Raw genomic sequence first — 7,382 nt, forward strand, 5'->3', positions numbered from 1 at the left:
AACTGGGGCTAGCTAGCTGGCCACTGTCTGTGTTTGCAATGGAATCAGCCTAGCCAATCAAATCAAACTTTATTTGTCACGTGCGCCGAATACAACTAGTGTAGACTTGACCGTGAAATGCTTACTTACAAGCCATTCAATTAACCAACATTGCAGTTCAAGAAAATTTAGGATAAATAAAAAGTAACACAATAAGAATAACAATAACGAGGCTATATACAGGGGGCACCAGTACCGAGTCAGTTGAGGTAATCTGTACATGTAGGTGGGGGGGGGGCATTGGTAACAAACAAACAGCAAGTAGCAGAAGTGTACAAAAGGGAGGGGGGTAGACTTGTTCAGCAGTCTTATGGCTTGGGGGTAGAAGCTGTTGAGGAGCCTTTTGGTCCTAGACTTGGCGCTCTGGTACCGCAGGCCGTGCGGTAGCAGAAAAACAGTCTATAACTTGGGTGACTGGAGTCTCTGACAATTTTATGGGCTTTCCTCGGACACCGCCTATTATATAGGTCCTGGATAGCAGGAAGCTTGGCCCCAGTGATGTACTGGGCCGCTCACATTACCCTCTAGCGCCTTAGTCAGATGCCGAGCAGATACCGTACCAGGCGGTGACGTAACTGGTCGGGATGGTCTCAATGGTGCAGCTGTAGGAACTTTTGAGGATCTGGGGCCCCATGCCAAATCTTTTCAGTCTCCTCAGGGGGAAACTTTCCACCTGCTCCACTACAGCCCTGTCAATGTTAATGGGGGCTCCGATACACAAACCCAACCAAGCCGCACAGCGCGCATCCAACCTGGAAGTCAGCCACACGAATGTCTCAGAGGAAACACTGTGCACCTGGCAACCTTGGTTAGTGCGCACTGCGCCCGGCCCGCCACAGGAATCGCTGGTGCGCGATGAGACAAGTATATCCCTACCGGCCAAACCCTCCCTAACCTAGACGACGCTAGGCCAATTGTGCGTTGCCCCACGGACCTCCCGGTCGTGGCCGGTGTTCTTTGGATGCAACTCAGCATTCTTTGTCCTCCAAACACGACGAGTTGAGTTTTGACCAAAAAGTTATATATCTGACCATATGATATTTCCCAATCTTCTGGATCATCCAAATGCTGTCTAGCAAACTTCAGACGGACCTGGACATGTACTGGCTTAAGCAGGGGGACACGTCTGGCACTGCAGGATTTGAGTCCCTGGCGGCGTAGTATGTTACTGATGGTAGGCTTTGTTACTTTGGTCCCAGCTCTCTGCAGGCAGTTCGATTTTGGTATGTCTTCAGGTGGAAATTGAAAAAAGTAGGGGGTAGCTCTGAGGTTTTAAGAACAAATTCTTATTTACAATGATGGCCAAACGCTAACCCGGACGACGCTGGGCCAATTGTGCACCGCCTTAAGGGACTCCCAATCACAGCTGGTTGTGATACAGCCTGGAATTGAACCAGGGTCTGTAGTGATGCCTCTAGCACTGAGATGCTGTGCCTTAGACCGCTGTGCCACTCGAGAGCAGTGTATGGCTGTGGGTTGACTGCATTGTTTGTATGGAATGTCGGCGTATTGGTAGCTATTAAAAATATTGCCTGGTCAGACCGTTAATTTGTTCCAGTTGGCTGGTACGCTTTATTATACTGAACAAAAATGTAAACGCAACATGCAACAATTTCAAATATTTTATTGAGTTTCATATAATGAAGTTTCAAATAATGAAATCAGTCAATTGAAATCAATTCATTAGGCCCAAATCTATGGATTTCACATGACGTGGAATACAGATATGCATCTGTTAGTCACAGATAACTTATAGAAACATTTAAAGTAGGGGTGTGGATCAGAAAACCAGTCTGGTTTGTCCACCATTTCCCTCATGCGGCGCTTCACATCTCCTTTGCAGAGATTTGATCAGGCTGTTGATTGTGGAATGTTGTCCCACTCCTCTAAAATGCCTGAGCTAAGTTGCTGGATATTGGTCGGAACTGGAACATGCTGTTGTACATGGAGATCCTGAGCATCCCAAAAAATGCTCAATGGTTGACATGTCTGAGTATGCAGGCCTTGGAAGAAAGGGAAACGTATTTAACTCAACCCCTCTGAATCAGAGAGGTGTTGGGTGCTGCCTTAATCGACAACTGTTTCATCGGTGCCCGGGGAACAGTGGGTTAACTGCCTTGCGCAGGGGAACTGGGACATTTTCAGCTTCCAGGAATTGTGTACAGATCCTTGCAAAATGGGGTCTGCATTATCATGTTGAAACGTTTATTTAACCAGCCATTTGCAAATGTGCCCTGGGAACAAGACAGAAAATTCAATTATGCACAATTTAATACACATTAAATAAATAGCTAATAATATTCATGCAATAAACCATCAAACAAAACAAACACATTTATAAATATAGAAATCCCTAGCCTTTCTCCTAAACTGACCCAGAGACCACAATGCATCCAAATGAAATGTTACTTGGAGATTATTCCACATGAGGGGCCTGGTAGGAAAAGGCAGATTTACCCAACTCTGTGGATACATGTGGAGTCTCCAGCATTAACCAACCCTGTGACCTAGTGTTGTAATCCTAGTGTCTATATTTCAACAGTGATAAGTAAATTGTTAGTTTATTGAGTAAGGCTTTATAAACAGAATAATGAAGTGACCTATGTGTTTTTAGTGACGTCAAACCAACTTTATGATAAACTATGCAGTGGTGAGTGTCAACTGTCAGATGTTATGAAACTAAGTGCGCTTTGATAAATTGGCCCAAGGTCTTCAAAACAATAGTAGCTGAATTCATGTATATAATATCCCCATAATTCAGTCTACATGTATTCCTGTTTACAGATCTGTTTTCTACTATAGAAGAAGCCCAACTTAATTCTTAATTTCTTGACTAAATCGTCAACATGCTTTTTAAAAGACAGCTTTTCATCAATATAGATGCCCAGATGTTTATAGGCGGAGACACAATCAATGGGGGCACCATCTAATGTACTTATGCACAAATCATCAGTTACATGATTTGGAAAAAAACATGTACTTGGTGATGGCGCGGGATGAAGGGCACGACAATGGGCTTCAGGATCTCGTCAAGGTATTTCTGTGCATTTACCATCGATAAAATGCAATTGTGTTCATTGAAACCGGGATTCATCCGTGAAGAGCACACTTCTCCAGTGTGCCAGTGGCCATCGAAGGTGAGCATTTTCCCACTGAAGTCGGTTACCACACCGAACTGCAGTCAGGTCAAGACCCTGGTGAGGACGAGCATGCAGATGAGCTTCCCTGAGACGGTCTTTCATAGTTTGTGCAGAAATTATTTGATTGTGCAAACCCAAAGTTTTATCAGCTGTCCAGGTGGCTGTTCTCAGACAATCCCCCAGGTGAAGAACCTGGATGTGGAGGCCCTGGGCTGGCATGGTTACACGTGGTCTGCGTTTGTGGCCGGTTCGACATACTCCCAAGTTCTCTAAAACCAGCTTATTTTAGAGAAATTAACATTACAATTATCTGGCAAAAGCTCTAGTGGACATTCCTGCAGGTAGCATGCAAATGGCAAGCTCCTTCAACTTGACATCTGTGGCATTGTGTTGTGACAAAACTGCACATTTTATTGTCACCCGGCCCACTGTGCACCACATGGAATGATCATACTGTTTAATTAGCTTCTTGATATGCCACACCTGTCAGGTGGGTGGATTATCTTGGCAAAAGAGAAACACTGACTAAAAGGGATGCAGATTTTTTTTTTTCCATAAAAAATATATTTATATATATATATTTAAAATATATATATAAATATAAATTGTTGGGAAGGGCTGTAAGTAAGCATTTCACTGTTAGCTTACACCTGTTGTTTACGAAGCATGTGACAAATAGGCATATTTTCCCTTTCAAGACAATTCAATGTATTGAATGGGGGGGATGCAATACAGGAACAATACGCTTAGTTGAAGCTATTCGGTTTGATTAAAGAACTAATCGATTTGATGCATTAACATTTGTTGCATAAATTATTTCATTTTCCATTCTGAATTACAATCTGCTGCTTATGGAGCTGGGCCTCTCTGAAGTGACTTGTGTGTAAATGATGTATGTCTATGATGTACAGTTGAAGTCAGAAGTTTACATACTTAGGTTAGCTTGTTTTTCAACCACTCCACAAATTTCTTGTTAACTAACTATAGTTTTGGCAAGTCGGTTAGGACATCTACTTTGTGTATGATACAAGTAATTTTTCCAACAATTGTTTACAGACAGATTATTTCACTTATAATTCACTATCACAATTCCAGTGGGTCAAAGTTTACATACACTAAATTGACTGTGCCTTTTAAACAGCTTGGAAAATTCCAGAAAATGATGTCATGGTTTTAAAGCTTCTGATAGGCTAATTGACATCATTTGAGTCAATTGGAGGTGTACCTAAACTCAGTGCTCTTTGCTTGACATCATAGAAAAATCAAAAGAAATCAGACAAGGTCTCAGAAAAAAATGTTGACCTCCACAAGTCTTGTTCATCCTTGGGAGCAATTTCCAAACGCCTGAAGGTACCATGTTAATCTGTACAAACACCATGGGACTACGCAGCCATCAAACTGCTCAGGAAGGAGACGCATTCTGTCTCTTAGAGATGAACGTACTTTGGTGCGAAAAGTGCAAATCAATCCAAGAATACCAGCAAAGGACGTTGTGAAGATGCTGGAGGAAACGGGTACAAAAGTATCTATATCCACAGTAAAATTAGTCCTATATCGACAACCTGAAAGGCCGCTCCGCAAGGAAGAAGCCACTGCTCCAAAACCGCCATTTAAAAAAAAAAACGAGACTACGGTTTGCAACTGCACATGGGGACAAAGATCCTACTTTTTGAAGAAATGTCCTCTGGTCTGATGAGTACTGTTTGGTCATAATGACCATCGTTAAGTTTGGAAGAAAAAGGGGTGTTTGTAAACTTCCAACTTCAACTGTATGTCGGTACCTGAGCTGAGCTATAAGGGAGACTAGGCATCTACCGCCATCTAATTTGGGGGTGTGGGCAATGTAGCCCGTGTCTTTTGTCCTCCCACTTTGGTTCTGAAATCACCATCGTCCACTAATAAACGTGTCATTTTTGCAGATGTAAGTGTTTGAGCAATATTTAGCGTTTATAAATTAGGTATTGCATAGACAATGAATATAGAACTTTGGATTTCAGCCCATCTCCAAGTCGAATGATTTTGATTGTTTTGAAGTTTTTATTTTGATCTTCTCTTTTCGCTTCGGCCATGGAGTGTGCAAAAGTGATTTACTGTCCTCGTAATACATGGTAAAGCTGATAATTTCATATTTAAAAATGACCATTATACACGGATTGTTTAAAGCATAACTACCTAAACTATTTTCGTTGGTTAACCTCAACAATCAATATAAATTCATTTGTTATCCCCATTCAGCAGGTATAGCCAGATGAGAGTTAAGTATTTTAATGCTGAAGGTGCCGTGCAGACGTGAAAGGTCTACCTCACATTGGTCAGCGCCCGCGACGCTGTACCCAGCGTCTGGTTCGACTAGGCTACTGATTATTGCCTGGAGGAGTTCGGCATGCAAAATGACTGTCAACACAGTTACGTGCAGTTTGACACCTGAAGGAGAGGACTCATAAGTTGTCACAAAAGATGAGGGTAGAAATAATTTAATATGAGCGAAACATTTTAGTGAACTGGCGATTTCGTAAAGTTTCAGTCAATTTTCTAACCGATGTATGCTTTATTTGGATCAGTTTGGGGTTCGCGGACCGATGCACATGTATATTAAACATTTTGAATTGGGGATGTATCGGTGAATTGTTACATTCCTAGTGTCCAACCCAAAGTGCCACAAGTCATGACACACCTGTCTCAATGAGAGAATATTTGAAATAGACTAGATGGTGGTGTACACAGTGTTCGATTACTTCATGGAGCAGAACATTTGATCTAAATTCAAGCAAACCCCCTGCAACTAGAAATGGATGTTGAGAAGACTTTGGTTACCTCTTCCAAGTCAGGAATTGAGGAAGTGTGGTCAAGGTTGGTAAATGTATCTTTGCTAATGGAGCATGAGCATCACATAAGCCCATTACAATCTGCTAGCTAGGACATTGGCAGTTCATTTGAGTAATTCCACTTACACTGTCTGGCTAGCTAACAAACATACTGTGCAGATAATCTTAAAATTCATGTTTTTTTACAATAATTTCACAGCACTGGCTTACCTACTCCCTTACCAAAATGGCTGACCTTCTATAATGTCCATTCTAATTTTATGGTCCCTACTGTCTTTCAGCTGTCATACAATGCATTCGGAAAGTATAAGACGCCTTCACTTCTACATTTTGTTACATTACAGCCTTGTTTTTTTTAATCTATGTTTTCCCTCATCATTCTACGCACAATATCTGGTACACGATATCTAAGGAAGTCTCGAGGTTCTGCTCGCCTGAGATCGTGTGGTCTACACCTTATCATGAGACACTATCTACCTAGAGTTTTAATCTGTATTTTTTTGTAGCCGTCTACATACCGCACTCAATGAGCTGTATACTGTACAGCAAACAGGAAACCACTCATCCAGAGGCGGCACGCCAAGTGGCCATGGACTTTAATGCAGGGAAACTTTAATCAGTTACCTAATTGGTTGCACATTTAACATGCTGATAGAGGGGAAAGAAACTAGGCCACCTTTACTCCACACACAGAGACACGTACAAAGCTCATCCTCCATTTGGAAAATCTGACCATAATTCTCTCCTCCTGAGTACAATCAAATTTAAAGCAGGAAGCATCAGTGACTCGGTCTAAAGTGGTCAGATGAAGCAGATGCTAAACTACAGGACTGTTTTGCTATCACAGACTGGAATATGTTCTTGGATTCTTCTGGTGGCATTGAGGAGTACACCACATCAGTCACTGGCTTCATCAATAAGTGCATCGATGACGTCGTCATCCACACAGTGACTATGTACATACCCCAACCAGAAGCCATGGATTCCAGACATTTGCACTGAGCTAATGGGTAGAGCTGCGCTTTCAAGGAGCTCTAACCCGGAAGCTTATAAGAAATCCCGCTATGCCCTCTGAACCATCAAACAAGCAAAGCATCAATACAGGACTAAGATCAAATCCTACTACACCGGCTCCGACGCTCGTCGGATGTGGCAGGGCTTGCAAACTATTAGGCTACAAAGGGATGCACGGCCGAGAACTGCCCAGTGACGCGAGCCTACAAGACAAGCTAAATAACTTCTATGCTCGCTTCTAGGCAAGTAACACTGAAACATGCATGAGAGCACCAGCTGTTCCGGAAGACTGTGATCAAGCTCACCACAGCCGATGTGAGTAAGACCTTTTAAACAGGTCAACATTCACAAGGCCGCAGAGCCA

The 7,382-nt window shown here is 42.5% G+C and overlaps 1 long non-coding RNA gene across 1 annotated transcript; it reads right to left on the reverse strand.

Moving 5' to 3' along the window:
* Positions 1–1,645: 1,645 nt before the first annotated feature.
* LOC116374289 (uncharacterized) lies at positions 1,646–6,565 on the reverse strand. Its single transcript, XR_004210148.1, has 2 exons — positions 6,523–6,565; positions 1,646–2,273 (listed from the first exon to the last, which is right to left on the reverse strand). It is a non-coding gene; the product is annotated as an uncharacterized LOC116374289 (long non-coding RNA).
* Positions 6,566–7,382: the final 817 nt, after the last annotated feature.

Source organism: Oncorhynchus kisutch, linkage group LG6 (assembly GCF_002021735.2).
Source record: "Oncorhynchus kisutch isolate 150728-3 linkage group LG6, Okis_V2, whole genome shotgun sequence".
Classification (NCBI taxonomy): Eukaryota; Metazoa; Chordata; class Actinopteri; order Salmoniformes; family Salmonidae; genus Oncorhynchus; species Oncorhynchus kisutch.